At 43.7% G+C, this 17,141-nt stretch overlaps 1 protein-coding gene across 1 annotated transcript in view; it reads right to left on the bottom strand.

Moving 5' to 3' along the window:
* Positions 1 to 17,141, bottom strand: part of plpp1a (phospholipid phosphatase 1a) — a 247,506-nt gene that overhangs the window by 26,853 nt on the left and 203,512 nt on the right. The gene's annotated exons all lie outside the window — the stretch shown is intronic.

Raw genomic sequence — 17,141 nt, 5'->3', positions numbered from 1 at the left:
GTTTGCACACCTTTCATCTCCATCTGGAGATCTTCAGTTATTGGAGTAAGAGAGGAAACGACCGTTTTGTCTACCCAGGACGGAGATGCAAGAGACTAGGAAAGTCTTTTGTACCGGCTGCCCTTAAACTGTACAATGAGACACACAAAGGTCGATTGAGGAGGACTACAGTTACCTAACCTAGGATGACTTTTTTGACATTGCACTATTAGGTTGTGTTAGTAGTTTTGGGTATTTTTGCTTGTGTTTGACATGACAGTGAGATACTTGTTGCACTAACTAGCATTGACTGCTATGGTCACTTTTGATTTGGACACTAATATATTTATATATTATTTGTTCCCTCTCTTGATGTACCTTGCTCTTTACTGTACTCTATTCTTGTTTTTCTTTTATCTTTTTCTTACTTCTCTGTAACCTTGTAAATAACCTTATACTGCTGTGCTGCCTCTGGGCAACTGATTTTCCCTCTTGGGATAATAAATGTATCTATCTATCTATCTATCTTTCAAATCAATAGGGCGACAGAAAAGACCATGGCGGTCGTTTTGACCATTTGGAGTTCAATGGAGAAGTGGCACTGTGTTATATTCGGTTTACTTGACATCACGATATCTAACATAAATGGTAAGACGGAATTCATTTCCAGTGGATTCCCTGAGACTCATGTCAGTGCAACCACACTTGCAATTTCCCCAGAATCGCACCTTTCTAGTGTGTCCTCCTCCTGGCTGTGATAAACATCATCAAGTTGAGAATTGAAAAGAATTCCATTCAGTACTATTTAGTAACACATGCAGTTTTGGAATAACTGATTATTCAATCATTCTATGCATTGTCTCTTTAAAGGACAACTTAGTTTATGAACAACAAGGGTTCATATTTTAGATTGTAATTAAAGAAAATAAAAGATGAGTGTTAAAATGTTTTCATTTACAGTTGTCTATCGTTTTAGCCATTTTAGCTATTTTGATTTCAGTGGGAAGGGGCATGCGTACAAGTGGCTAAATATGTATTTTTAGACACAATAAGCTGACGATTTCTTTAATATTATTTACAGTAACACTACTAGCCCCCATAAGTCACATCTGCCCATGAAAGACTGTGGTGCATCTTGGGAATGGGCTTATTGTGTCTAAAAAGACATATTTAGCCACTTGTACGCATACCCACTGAAATCAACATCATTAAAATCACTAAAACAATAAAAAGCACTGTAAATGAAAACATTTGAACACTCATCTTTTATTTTCTCTAATTACAATCTAAAATATGAACCCTTGCTGTAAAAAAACAAAGTTGTCTGTTGTGTCGGTGAAAGATCAGCCCATCACATACTTTTAGAGTAAACTTTACTTAACGTTTTGTAAAGTGCAGAGCAGCAACAACAACACTACAGCAGCATGAGAGCAACGCACAGTAGTAATCGATCCCCGAGAATCCCCGCCAATCACAACAACGGGCAAAGCCAGTCAAAAGATGCACACATCAGACTGAGGATCTTAACATAACAAAACACTTGTCAGTGAGACATAACATTGTCCTTTAACAACAGTAACAAAGTTATTTGGAATATAAGCACATTGCAAAACATTGGAATATAATATAATATAATATTTTGGATCCAATAAGAGAATACAAGGACAAACATTCTGGATAAATATTTAGAAGATATTTAGGGACTTTTCAACGAACAATTCCCGAATTCAGCCTCAACGATGGTGGAATAATTCATGAGGCCACAAGTGATGTCAGTGATAAAGAGGTTACCGAAATATGGAAATCACGTCCACACACAAATCATGTCAACACAGAATACATTCACAGACGCCTCCTCTAAAACACACACACACACACACACACACACACACACACACACACACACACACACACACACACACATGTTCATGCGCAAATGTGCACAACCATGCACATGCACATGCACATGCACATGCACATGCACATGCACAAAGACACATGCAGTGGCGTCAGTTCAGCAAAAGCTAAGGTATGGCAACATGACTGGTGTCTTGCACGTGCGCTAAGGTGAGGTATGGCAAGGTATGGCAAGGTATGTTGCCATACCTTAGCAACAGGCATGATGAATTTATTTTAAGAAGTATATTTTATGTTTTCCCCCTGTAGCCAAGGTATGGCAGCAGCCATACCAAATTGACGCCTCTGGACACATGCACAAACAGACACACACACGTGTCTTTGTGTGCATGTGCCGCACGCACACACACGCACACACGCACACAGTCATTCTGGAGGACACCAGAGGAATTTCCTACATCAATGTGAAGGACTGGGGTCAGCCAGACGACTCAAACACCCTGACCTGTGGAACAATGCCTTCTTCTCTGCATCCTGTGCTGTCTGCCTGCGTGTGTGACAGACCAGTGTAAATCACTGATGCTCCATTTAACCATCTATGTCACATTGTGTCCTCGCCACAACGGGGCTCTTTATTAGCTACTGTGCCGTGGAATGCCATGGAGGAGAAATGTATTCAATTCCAGAGACTTGCGAGGGAGTAGAAAGAGGAGTATCACAGACAAGCGGCACCCCAGGAAAAAAACATGAATTATGCAGAAGAAACGGGACATTCAGACACAGACTGGACTCACACTGTAGCAGGCCTGGTGTTACAGTAGATCCATAGTGTATCGTCGTTGTCGGGTGGAAACCTTGTATGTCCAAAACCTTCCTTTTTTTGTTATTATTTTAAAAACGATTTAAAAGAGTGACAATAGCCGATCTACAAGCACAAAACGCATCACGAGGCGTTGTGTGCTTGTAGATCACTACTTTTAGATCACTACTTTTGTGCGACAGTCTTGTATGATGAAGCTGGGCTTTACTTTACGAAAAAACGTAAACATTTGAAACTTGGAGATACGAGGTGTCTGCTCAACAGTGACGATATAAAACTTGATCTGCTCTGGCCTCTTGTGCATTTCAGCGTGACATGCTCAACAGAAGCATGACAGAAGGACTAACACACACGCGCATGTACGTGTGTGTGTGTGTGTGTGTGTGCGCGCGCGTGTGTGTGTGTAGTGTGCACAAGTGCAAGGTGTACACAAATGCATCAAAGGCGAGTCTGTGATGGTTCCTTGTATCATCTCAAACAAAAAAGCCAGTAAGGTTTATTGATGGCACAGATTTTCCTGCACAGTCACTCACTGTACTCTATTGTACTGCACAATGATAGACAATAGGCTCAGACATGTAATTGATTCATTGATTGAAGACTTTATTAGAAGTTTGGCAGCATCCATTGAGTTCAATGGAGAAGTGGCGCAGTGGTACAGTTTCATGACGGTACAGTTCACTGGTACAAGGTCAACTAAAAGGAGTTCCTAGAAAGCACTTGGCTTATTTACACAGGAAACCATTAAAGTACTGTAACCACTTAATTTACTTAATTTACCACTTAATTTACACGTACAAAGACGTTCTTCGGCGAAAATAACTGATCTACAAGCTCACAATGTGTTGCATCCGCCACATGTGGTTAGCTTGTAGATCAGCTATTTTCCGCAAGTGACACCACCGTAGGGAGAAGGACAAATCGTGCAGGCCTTACCCCACCATCCCTCTCACTTTGTCCTTTCCCTGCTCCCCCTTCCATCTCTTAAGACAAGTTCCATTTCCTCCCCCCATTAACTTGATTATGCACACACACACGCACGCACGCACGCACACACGCACGCACGCACGCACGCACGCACGCACGCACGCACGCACGCACGCACGCACGCACACACACACACACACACACACACACACACACACACACACACACACACACACACGCACACACGCTGCCCAATCCAGTTCATTTAGCTGATTCGAGGCGGCTCCAGGCCAAGCAGACCTTCTCCATTTATCACTGACAGGCCGAAGTGAAGTATTGTACACAAACACACACACACACACACACACATATACACACACACACACACACACACACACACACACACACACACACACACACACACACACACACACACACACACACACACACACACACACACACACACACACACACACACACACAGTCACACACACACCCTGGAGCTGTATGAACCAGCGTCCTCTGACAAAACACAGAGGACAAAACACGTGCTTTTATTTCACTTGCGCCTTTTAGAACAATTTCATTGTTTTATATTTGCTCTCTGCTGTCAACGCCTTTCAAATGGTAACAGAGAACTGTGTTCTAGTAGTAATGGAGTTCTTATGTTCATCAACAAAGGGAGTGTCTGAGCTAATTCTATTACTTAAACCGTTTAAAGGCTGTTGCCGGGAGTTCCCCAGGGGTCTATACTAGGCCTCCTCTTTTCTTCCCTCTGTATACACCAATCACATTGCTGTAAATAGACGATCTACAAGTTCACAACACGTGGCACGTGCTTTAGTTTGACATTACCAAACGATAACGCTTGCTGTGTGTTGTGTTCAAAACGTACTGTGCAGACAGTTCTTGCTTGGAGAATACAATCCTTTATTTTCTCCACCACGCCTGAATTTGATTAAGGTCTATTCTTGGCTTCCAATGATAAATCAAACACAGCATGGCAACCGACCGACATGAACTTTGGCACGCACAGCGTTCAGAAACACCTGACCACCTATAGAGACAGTCTCAAAATAAATGGTGCATTTTATATAGTCTCTAACCAAGATGCTTTACATAGATTGTGCATTACATGCACCCATTCACACACACATTTATACGCCGATGGCAACTTTGGGTTCAGAGTCTTGCTCAAGGACTCTTAGACACGAACTCAGGGGGAGCCCCGGATCGAACTGGGAACTCTTCGGCGGGGGCGTCACAAGGGGTGGGAAAGTGGGACTGAGTTATAGGGCCCAAGGTGGAGGGGCCCTAGTAACTTTTGCTATTGAAAAATAGCAGATATACAAGCTCACAGCGCGGCACCGAGTGCCGCGCTGCGAGCTTGTAGATCTGCTATTTTTAAAAAGTTTTTTTTTGTTATCAAATATTTTTATTTTCCATAATCAAAAGAAAAATGCAATTAACAGACAAACAACACAAACAATAGTAAAACAAGAAAAGGAAAAGAAAACCCACCCACCCCCTTTCCCCGGACCAACACGGAATGTACAATAGTGCATGCCTGTGCTAGGCTGTTACCACTATATAGTGATTTCTTGAATCATAGCCTTAAGCTTATCTGCAATGTCCGACCACATATTAATGTTTTCTTCTTTTGCTCCGTGTAGCCTTGCTATCGACTGCTCTAAATATACTATATCTAGAAAGGTTAAGGCCCACTGGCGAAACGTTAACGTATGAGGAGGTTTCCACCGCGTAGCTACCATCTTCTTCGCCGCCGTTACACCAGCAAAGAAGATGCGCTTGCGTATATTGTTTAGTTGCAACTGTGAGACGTCATTTAATAAAAATAAAGAAGGAGAAGATATGATATTGATACTAAAAATAGTTGAAAGTTTTGAGGCAACCATATTCCAGAATGACGACACATTTGGGCATTCCCAAACCATGTGAAGGAAGGTACCAATACTATTTGAGGCGCAGAGAGTGCAGTTGGGATTATTCAAAATCCTCATAGCACATAGTCTGCGGGGAGTTAAATAAGTCCGATGAACAAAATTTAAATGAATTTGTTGATGGTCTGGATTTCTAGAAGATAGCCTAATGTTAGACCATACTGTGTCCCAACAAAATTCAGGGTCCAAATTTGGTACATCATTCCTCCAAACAGTATCAACAGATAGGGGCCCATAACTACAGTCTAATAAAAAACCATAGAGGGTGGAAACCAAACCTCTTGTTCTGTTACCATCACAGATAAACTCATGGAAGGGGTGCTATTTTTAAAAAGTTGTGAAAATGTGTGAAAATTTTGCTTTTGGGGGGTCCCTGGAACTAAATATTTTGAGATGGGGGTCCGTGGCCAAATACATATCATCTTTGGGGGTCCTTGACATGAAAAGGTTTGAGCACCACTGACATGGAAACATAGGTTTCTTGCACACATTTTCACAGTTTTTCAAAAATATTTTTCAATAGTTAACATTCATGGGGCCCCCGCAGTGAATCCTTGTACCCAGGGCCCAGAATTTGGTGTGACGCCCCTGCTCTTCGGGAACCCTCCGGCCTGTGGGGTGGGTGTCCGGGCTGCAACATCACGCAACACTGCATGTTGTCCCTCCCCATCTCTCTCTCCCCATTTCCTGTCAGTCTACTGTCCTATCAATAAAGGCATAAAAGCCTCGGGTCTAAATGGGATAAGAATTACATTTGAGTTATTATACCAACATAACTGGCTGCTACAGGGAGAGCTTGTCCCTTCATGGACTGTTCTTGTGAGCCTCCAGTGCTTTTGAACATGTCACTGTCCTGTCACTGCTATGATGATGAGTTAGTATACAAAATGGAAGGTTAAAAATGATCCCAGGCCTGCTCTGTTCTTTGAGTGAATAGGCACAATTTATCCAAGATGTCAATGCTGATCTCTCGCTTCATGGAAAGTGAAGTGTCTTTTAAACTAATATGAGCTATACATTAAGGGAAGTTTGTGAAGGAATGTGATGGATTGATCCTCCGTGGGCAAAACATGAAATGGTGATAAATGCAGTTTAAGATAGAAGGTGAGTCATGGTAAATGGTGTATTTATATAGCGCCTTTATCCAGTTACAGAGATTGTGCATTACATTCACCCATTCACACCATGCAAGGCACCAACCTGCTCACAGGGAGCGACTAGGGCTTCAGAGTCTTGGTCAAGGACTCTTCAACAACCAGTAAGACTCCCTAATCGGGAGATAAGCGACCGTAGGTCACTTATCTCCACAAATAGGGCAAAAATTTGTTTTTCCAAAAACTTCCGGATCCATGTTGATGACATGAGTGTAGACATACTGTGTAGTGATTTCCGTGATTTGAGGGCCAAAACTGTAGGAGCAGTGGCCAAAAATGTGTTTTAAAAATCGGCCTGTAGGTGGCGCTAGAAGAGGGCCATGTGAGAAATGAGGGGTGGGGTGTCCGCGTTGCCTTGGCGGACGATTAGGTACCGGCCCCGGCTCTCCCGGACGCTCCTAGCCCGAGTTACGGCATTTTATGTGAGCTGCAGTGGCAGGGGGTCCTCCACTGGGGGCGCCACCACTTTTGCATCCGTTCTGGAGCACCAGGAGTGGGTGGTCCCCGGGAATTCCCCGTGAGCAGCCCCGTTGGGGTGGTCATTTGGTAATTTTTGCACATTTGGTATTTTTTTTTACACCTGGGGGTCCCCCAGGGACCTGGGGGTCCCTGGAACTCTGGGGGTCCTTGGAGGTTGTAGTTTGGCAGGCAAGGAGTTTGTGTGGAAATTTTGGCATGGATCGGGCCAACGGTGGCCGAGATATGAGCAGGGCAAAAGTGTGACGTGTGAGGTGTGACTGACTGACGGACGCACGGACACCTCGAGCAGCTTTCTGTAGTAAGTGCGACCTACGGTCGCAATAACTCTGGGGTAGCCAGGATCGAACTGGGAACCTTTCCGGAACCCTCTGTGTTCTAATGGCGGTTTCTCTACCCCTGAGCCCGGCAGTGGCTCAAAGGGATAGTGTGCAGCAAGTAAATATATATTTTGAATACATTGTTTTCACAGTCAACGACAAATGTGCAAATTCAACCTGTTTAGTTTCACCAGCTAATAATAACACCTCCCTGCTGCCCTCTCAGCCACAGTTAGCAAAAGTAAATGGCTCCACATAAGCACACGATAAGTCTGTAAGACATCAAACCTCTCATCGAGACTCAGATATGTCTGACAACACGTCGTTAAATGCACCACAGCGCCTGCTGGCCTGTGAGACAGTAATCCTATAAAACTGACCCAGGTAAGCACCTGGACGCTTCAAAGCCCAATTCAACTGCTATAAAAAGTTTAAAACACACCCCAGCGAACACCCCATCATTTGTTAGACACAGCACCGGCTATAATCAGCTATAAGGCCTAATCCAAATGCTCACCTGTGCACAAGCCAGTTATTAAGTAAATCTAGAAACTCACCCCTAATGACTTGTGGTCTGTGCTGCATTTGTCATACTGACAGAGACAGACAATTCTTATATTATTTCAAGTTAGCATCAGCAAACAACATAAGCGGGCTAAGGTTCCTTTTACATAGCGATGAACAGACTTGTTTTGGGTTTTTATGCCTTTAATGATAGGACAGCAGACTGACAGGAAATGGGGAGAGACACGCTGCAAAGGTCGTCGGGAACGGGACTCGAACCCACGACACTCTATCAGGCACTAGAGCTTATATGTGGTATGCGCCAACAGGCACCCCTGAATTATGGTCTTTCAATGGCTAATTCAATACTTATTTACAGCGTTGCTCACTGAAAATAGCACATTCTCAATGAGGTTATATAACAATGCATGAATTAGATTTAAGCTGACGTCACTGTTCAGGGCTTGTGTTCGATCCAGGGACGGTGGCCAGAGGATTGTGGACGGTCAGCACTCTAACCATGAAATGGACCATGTGCAGTAGCTTCTGTTGTGTTGGCATGAAAAGAACACACTAAGTGGTGTTAGTGTAAAACTTGACATACTGCAGCAAGCACAAATACGCCCTTAAGAATATTAAGTATACTGTAGAACAGTGTTTCTCAAACTTTCAAATTTCAAGATCTCCCCTTAAAGACCTAGTGAAATGAAAAATATGTTTTTCATACTTTTAGAGCTTATCCGTGGTAATCATGTGGGCATTCCTAACACTAGATTCCAAAAAAATAAAAATAAAATAAACATTTTTTGTGTATCAAAAGTCCATAAAAGGCCAAATTTGAATTATTTCCTGTGAACAGAAACGTGCTGCGTGATGAGTCTGACATAAATGTCTTGAATATAAATGAACCTTTGATTACATTCACCTGTTTGATTCCCATTGCTGGCATTCCTCCAAACACAGCTGTTTTTTATTATAGAGCTACTCTGTTTTGAATGTCATTCAGCGGGTTCATTTGGTTCCATTTTGTACACGGTCAGAGTTACAGACTTGTATGGGTCAATTTAGAACCCCCTAAAGCGAGGGTGGGCAACATTTCTTTCCAGGGGGCCATACTGACTTTGATAAAGTGAGTGAAGGGCCAGTGGAGCCACACGTTGGACAATTGAAACTTGAAACACAAAGTGCTGAATTTGATAGACACGACAATCATATTGCCTATTTTGCGTGGTCTTTAAGGCTTAAGGATCGATGGCAGACTGTTTCACTGTTACATATATTTGAGTACATACGGATGGAATATGGAATGCAGTATACTACTCAAATGGTATATGCCTACATATTAATTACTAATAATCAATTGGAGTTGCGTTACAATTGATTTCCTTAAAAGAACATAATGCTGCCTTTTAACATGTAGATTTTATGGGGGTAAATTTGTTTTTCTTGAGGACTTCGAGGGCTGTAGTGAGATGGTCTAAGGGCCAGGTCTGGCCCCCGGGCCGTATGTTGCCCATGTGTGCCACAGAGTCCTTGGAATACACTTTGAGAACCACTGCTGTAGAAGCTATACATGTGTAAATGTGTACAGAATATATCCACAAATGTACAGAGAAAAAGTGTGAAGAGGTTCTGTAATTTTGCTTGGCATGCATATCCCAGAGGTCCCAGAGACGAATATTGTATGGGGGGGGTTGACAATCACTGCTAGAGCAGTGATTCTCAAAGTGGATTCCACGGACTCTGTGGGTTCCTTTAGGAGGGGTCTAAATTGACCCATGCAAGTCTGTAACTCTGACAGTGTACAAATGGAACGGGTTCATTTGGTTCCATTTGTACACCGTCAGAGTTAAAGGGGAGACCTTGAAATTTGAAAGATTGATTGACAATAACTGCTAGAGGATAATGACCAGAGACATGTATACAGTAAGTACAGTTATGACCGTGACCATATCATATTCAGCAGTAGTCCTAGCGTCCTGGTAGTCAGGGGAGAGGGGCGTAGCAGCAGGAATTATATCATCAGTCTCATGGGACAGAAGTTCCTGTATTCTGGCATGGCCTCGGGTCATAAAGAGGCAATGAGACCCACTTAACCGTTCCCACATTTCCGTCTTTATTATCCCGGCCAGGCCAAAGGCAAGAGGGGGGGGGGGTAGATAATGTTTTTGCCCCTGTCTGTTTGTTTTGTCTGTCAATCTTAAATGTTATAATGTAATGGTAGTCCGTGGCATTGGGATGTTAGGTTGAAAACTTTAACCACATGTGGAGCCATACTGTACCTCACAGACGGCTGCCGTCATAGACTTGCCCAAATATGGATTTCCACCCGTCCTGGCAGAGATTCCTAGCTATTTTGTCTTTACTTGCACCAGCAGAGCGCACAAGTACTGCCTTCGGCTGCGTATGTAGGTATGTATGTAGGTAGGTAGGTAGGTAGGTAGGTAGGTAGCTGTGCGTATTTAATCCCATAGCCCAATTGGGGACCAGCATGTCTGGCAACGTCAGCATTAACAGCCAATGAGGGACCAGCATTCCTGGTGATGCCGGTGGTGATGTCATTGGTATCGCCAGTGGTGATGCCAGGGTGAGCGCACCTCATGGCGCACAAGTAGGCCATGTGGCGCAAATTGGCGCCTCGACAGAAAGAGTTCAATGTTGTATTTTTATGCTCTTTCTGTTTTCTCTTTTTTAGCCTTCTCTCCTTTCACGTTCATCTTCTCCCTCTCTCTGCCTGTCTCACTGTTTATCTTCTCTATTTCTCTCCCACTCTCAGACTCATGTCCTTTGGTCCTGCTTCCCCCCACACCCCACCCTCCCCTCCCCCCCTAAAACACTACATTAGTTCTCCCCCATTCCCTGGTCATGGATTCTGGGAACGGTTCTCATGGGCCTCTGAACTTCCGATACAGATTTAGGCTCAGCTGTCTTCCATTTAAAGCTGCAGTCTGTAACTTTTATGTCCTGCGCGGGATTCGAACCAAGAGAGACCACATTTCAAATGGTAAATAAATGCTAAATGGTGCATTTATAAAGCACCTTTTTATCCAAGGCGTTTTACATAGACTGTGCATTACATTCACCCACACATTCATACACCGATGGCAGTAGAAACCATGCAAGGCACCAACCTGCACACCGGGAGCAACTAGGGGTTCAGAGTCTTGCTCAAGGACACTTCGACACTAACTCTGGGGGAACCCTCCGTGTTCTAATGACGGTTTCTCTACCCCTGAGCCACTGCCGCCTCTTAGCCTTGGGAGATGTTGAGTTTATGAGATTCAGGCAGTACTACTTGTCAACCAATAGGTGTCCTACCTGACAACAGGGACTACGCATGTCTCTGTGGAAGAGCAGGGAGGATTACCAGAACACGCAGATCAGTTAAAAGTTAAAATATCCTTATATTATATATTAGTCCTTCAACGTTTTCAGGCCAAGGACCCCTTAGTTGACAGAGCAGCAGCAGCACAACCTTTTTTCATAGATTCCATATGGTTTCATTGTTTGACAGCACAATCATCAGTGTATTTTGGATTCATGTCAATTTGTGTTTTCAAATATTTAACCACTTGAACCATCAATACTCAATAAACTTGACCTTTCACTCTGTACTTAGTCTGCTCTTTTTCCCCTAATACATGCAATACATACTTTGGCTAAAGTTCTCAGAATAAGGACACTAGGGTTCAAGTAAGGAGTTCAAGTAAAAACTTTCTATGATTAGAGCTACCCCTATAGTAACTCTGAGGACCCGCTAGGGGCCCGGACCCCCATGTTGAAGACCCCTGTTTTAGTCACTAAAAATAAGTTCCAGATTGACGCTTCAACGCTCCACTTGGCTGTCTGATTGATGAATCATCATTTCAGTCGAAATGAGGCACAATTGTGTGGGTGTGTTATTCTTCACAATAAAACTTTTACGTCTGTGCATGTCTACGAGCATGCGTGCACACATTAGTGTACCTAATGTGCGTTTCTGTTCGCTCTGGGGGTTGGAGGGGGATTTGTGGGTGTGTTAAAAGCACAGATGTGTCTTAATATGCAGTGAGAACGATATTTGCCAGGATGGGGCTCAATTCTCCTGGGCAGTTGTGTTCTTATGGAATGTCTGTAGGCAGAGAGAGAGAGAAAGAAAGAAGAGAGAGAGAGAGAGAGAGAGAGAGAGAGAGAGAGAGAGAGAGAGAGAGAGAGATAGAGCTGCTGCATCATTGGGGACGACCACCTCCATCCTTCTCTTCTTACAATTAAGTCTTCTTTCTTCCGTTGGTCCATTCATTAATTCCCTCTACCATGTCTGGTTCCCACTATCCGTCTATTTCACTCATAAATTCACTCCTCTGTCTATCTGTACATTACTATCCATCTACAACACTCCGCAACTCCTCCATCCCAGGATGGAGACACAGTGAGAGACTGGGAAAGTCCTTTGTGCCGGTTGCTCACAAGTTACACAATGAGACACACAACGGTCGCTTGACAAGGATAACTGTAACCTAACTTAGTGTAACTGGAACATTAGTTGTCCTGACTCTGACCTCTAAGGACTTTTCCAGGGAGGGTTTCATTCATGTGACACTTTTGCCATGTCACCATTCAACTCGGCCGCCAGCATCATGGAGCGTCTATTCTCCATAGACTCCGGTTCTATGCTGATGGAAAGAAAAAGCTTTATCTCGGAATCTACTTTCAGAACGCCAAGAAGGCAGGGAGCCGCTCTTTTTCACGGCGACACTGGGCCGTGACGATAGGCCACAGTTAGGATTTTAGCTTCGCGACCGAATGCAAACAGACTGACGTCCATTTTAAAACCGTCAGATTACACAACATGCACACGCACGGGGGTTCCCGGGCTCTTTTGGGCTCTTCAAAATAAAGTGTCCAATTGGTAGTATTAAGTATAATTACTTGTGTTTGACATAACAGTGAAATACTTGTGTAGCACTGACTAGCATTGACTGTTATGGACACTTTTTTTTTGTTTGGCACTGCTGTACTACTAGTATTACTATTTGTGTTACGATGTGACACTGTAGCTTTGACTGACTGTTCTTGACACTTTATGTATCCACAACTTTCCAACATCCCATTGTGCATTGCGCAGGTGGCGTGCGGCAGCTTCCGGCGCCGCAGCCGAGTGTGATCTACAAGCTCACAACCGCTGCATCTGCGACGCGACGAGAGCTTGTATGTCTGCTGTTAACCGGAAGTGTCCCGCAGATAATGCTACAGTAAATCATTTTTTTGCCTTAACTTTTGCAGTTAAGGTTTTTAACTTTGTAACCTTAACTGCTGTGCCACCTCTGGGTGACTGATTTCCCCCCTTGGGATAATAAAGGTATCTATCTATCCATCCGCTCATCTCTCTCTCTCCATCCCTCTCTCCTGTATATCGTTGTTGTCGGGTGGAAACCTTGTCCTATGTCCAATGTTTGGATGTATGTCCAATGTTTGTTTTGTATCTATCATTTTAAAAATGATTGAAAATAGTGACTTTACAAATAAAAAACATAAAAATTTGAAACTTGGGGATACAAGGTTTCTGCCCGACAGTGACGATATCCCTCTGCTCCTCTGTACATCCTTTCATTCATTGCGTTGAGGATGTGGGGCGTCACATTACTACGGCACAGTATCCATACGGTCCAGATGAATCCAGATGTTTTCTCTGGAGAGCCTTGCTCTTTATTGGCCCTGAAAACACGCTGGCTTACAAGACCCACGCAGTTACATCATCCCCCACAACGCCTGTCAAAACCTTCATCCCCCTTAAATGGGCAGGGCGGACACCATATCATAATCACCAACACACCCACCCACACGCACGAACACACTCACGCACGCACGCACGCACGCACGCACGCACGCACGCACGCACGCACGCACGCACGCACGCACGCACACACACAATTCACAGCGGTGGAAAAAGTACTCACATAGTTTACTTACTGTAAGTAAAAGTATCAATACTGCAATATAGAAATACCCTGGTAGGCTGCACCCACACCAAAGTACCTATGAGAGTGGATTCCCCATTCCGCCAATGCATTTCAATGAGAATGGAGCGTTTTTTTGCAGAAAATCCTCTACTGGCATGAAACCACTCCATTCTCATTGAAATGCATTGGCGGATCCACCCTCATACTGTAGGTACTTTGGTGTGGGTGCAGCCTTACAAGTAAAAGTCCAGAATTCAAAATGCACTTGGGTAAAATTATGAAAGTTGGCATCAAAACGTACCTCTAAAGTACCAAAAGAAGTAAAAGTACAAAATGTTAATAGCTGATCTGCATGCTACGTGCGAGCATGTAGAGGTATAAAATAGGGCTAAAGTGGTTCATGTATGTTTTATAATATTATAATTTAAATCTGCAAAGTAACTAGTAACTAAAGTTTTCAAATAAACATAGTGGAGTAAAAGTACAATAGGCTATGTGAATCCGATATGTAGCGGAATAGAAGTACAAGTATTGATAAATGGAAATACTCGAGTAATGTACACAAACACCTCAAAATTGTACTTAAGACAAGTACAGTACTTAAGTTAATGTACTCAGTTACTTTACACACGCACGCACGCACGCACGCACGCACACAGTTCATTAGGATGAGCGCTGCAGCTGCTGATCACACAGGTTTTACAAGCACCACTAACACGGAGACCCCAGCTGGGTTTGAAGGGGCTTCTGGGGCAGATCAAACACCTCTGGAGTGACTATAAATACACACGCCCCGGAGTCAAACGGTGAAACGGGGCTTTATCATGGCCAACAAGGAAAAGAGAGAAAACAATCACCTTCGCAAATGACAAATAAATTGGAGCAAAATCCTTGTTGTTGGATGGAAACCTTGTATGTCCAAAACCGTTCGTTTTGTATTTATCGTTTAAAAAAGGATTTAAACTGCGGCATTGGCTCAGGGGTAGAGAAACCGTCATTAGAACACGGGGGGTTCCCGAAGGGTTCCCGGTTCTATCCTGCGCCTCCCCAGAGTATAGTTGAGCAAGTCCTTGAGCAAGATTCCCCTAGTTGCTCCCGATGAGCAGGTTGGTGCCTTGCATGGTTTCCTCTGCCATCAGTGTATGAACGTATGTGTGAATGGGTGAAAGTAATGCACAATCTATGTAAAGCGCCTTGGATAAAGTTGCTATACAAATGCACCATTTACCATTTAACTAGTGAAAATAGCCGAAGCTTTGCTTCACGAAAAAACATGGAGATACTTGGAGATACAAGGTTTCTGCCCGACAGTGACAAAATACTATAATCACCGGCGTCGGAGTGAACTGCTGCACCTTGGGAAATGTGTCCTGCGAGTTAAAATAAAAATAAAACATACCCATCTGAGATAATATACAAAGTGGAATTCCTGATCGCAGACAGACAAACAGACAATAAAAGATGGCCAAGCAGATCTGTGTATGTTGTTAAGAAATCCAGCGGTCAAGAAATAATATTTATCTTCTCGTTTATTGACACACAAACACACTCTCACGCACGCACACACAGGCCCACTCTTACTGCACCCCAAACTCTGTTACTGTTCTAAAGATAGTTTAATGAGATGTTGCAGACTCATCTGCTTGTCTGTATTGATCTGCTCTCCACTGTGCAGCCCGACATTCTTGTTTCAGATGCACAATAGATGGAGAGAACCTCAAGTCAAGTCAAATTATAATTCTTGAACCATAAGACATACAGTCAAAAAAACACGTTTTCCCTGCAGGATTCCTTGGATCGTAATGCAAATCTCCATATCTAGCCATCATTATTTGCCTACATTTCGCTTGTTTCTTTTATTTGAACCAATTTGTTATTAAACTTCTCGAGATTTGTGAACTACACTCACGCATGCACAGACAGACAGGGAGAGATTTTGTGCTTTTATAGTGGGATGCAAGTTCTGGATGTTTCATTCTCTCAGGATAGGAGCAACGGTGCCGGAGATAAGAGTAGGGCCAAAAGTGTGACGTGACGTGGCGGACAGACGGAGGGACTGACTGACGGAGGGACTGACAGACAATTGTATTTCTTTTCTATTGGGAAAGCCCTTATCATTTTACATTTTAGACATTTCAATTGCGTTCCGATTATTTAAAGAATACATTTGATTGTGTGAACTGTGAAGTAACTACTGTACAAGTACTTCAGTAGAGACTTTCTTGCTCCAACACAGATACTTATTTGGACGACTACCTTTACTTAATTAGTTTAAAAACGCATTTAAAAACTAGACTGCACACTCGAGGTGCCAACTCGCTACTTGTGAGCCAGCAGAACGCGCAAGTACTGTTGTGTATGTGGGTATGTGACGACACTTGTTGGTTGGTGGTGACGTCACCGAGACCGCTGCTCCCTCATTGGCTAAAGGCCCTGCCTTTGTACCAGGGGCGTGCTGGGCCCCTGATTCAGCCCGGGATAAAGAGTTGGAGAGGCCCTCATTGCGTGCTATAGAGAGAGATCTCTCTCTATAGCGCTGCTGCTACTCAAATATTTGCCATTTCAGATCATGACAAGTGACAAGCCAGTGGGCCAATTATGAGTTATATTTCGTCGTTGTCGGGTGGAAACCTTGTATGTCCAAAACCGTTTGTTTTGTATTTATCATTTTAAAAATGATTTAAACTAGTGAAAACAGACAATCTACAAGCACACAACACCTCGCATCGCGAGGCGTTGTGTGCTTGTAGATCGGCTGTTTTCACTACTTTTGTGCGACAGCCTTGTATGATGAAGCAGGGCTTTGCTTTGCGAAAATATCTACAAATTTGAAACTTTGAGATACGAGAATGGAACGAAGGCCGACATTTTATTTTTAATTTTTTGCAAATGGCCGGCCTGGACCGGCCGGGAATGAACCGGGAGTTGTCCCACTTTTCCCAATGGCCAGCACGTCCCTGCTTTGTACTGTCGGCCACATACATACTGTACAGACAGCACCCTCCGTAATGTCAGCCGGATACAGACAGCACCGATCGCAGTGCTTGCGCGCTCTGCTGGCCCAAGCATTAATAAGATACGGGAATCAAGGACCTTTGTTCCAGACACTCTCCTTTGTAGATGAGAAAGCCTGGGAATGAGGTTATAGCTCCTTCTGAGACGTCACGCTCCCCTCCCGGAACACTGGCCAGATCTGTTGAAAC

Source organism: Nannobrachium achirus (genome assembly GCF_963921795.1).
Source record: "Nannobrachium achirus genome assembly, chromosome: 15".
In the NCBI taxonomy this organism is placed as follows: Eukaryota; Metazoa; Chordata; class Actinopteri; order Myctophiformes; family Myctophidae; genus Nannobrachium; species Nannobrachium achirus.
Note: the sequence above shows the minus strand (reverse complement) of the source record. Positions and strands in the feature narration are given on the sequence as shown.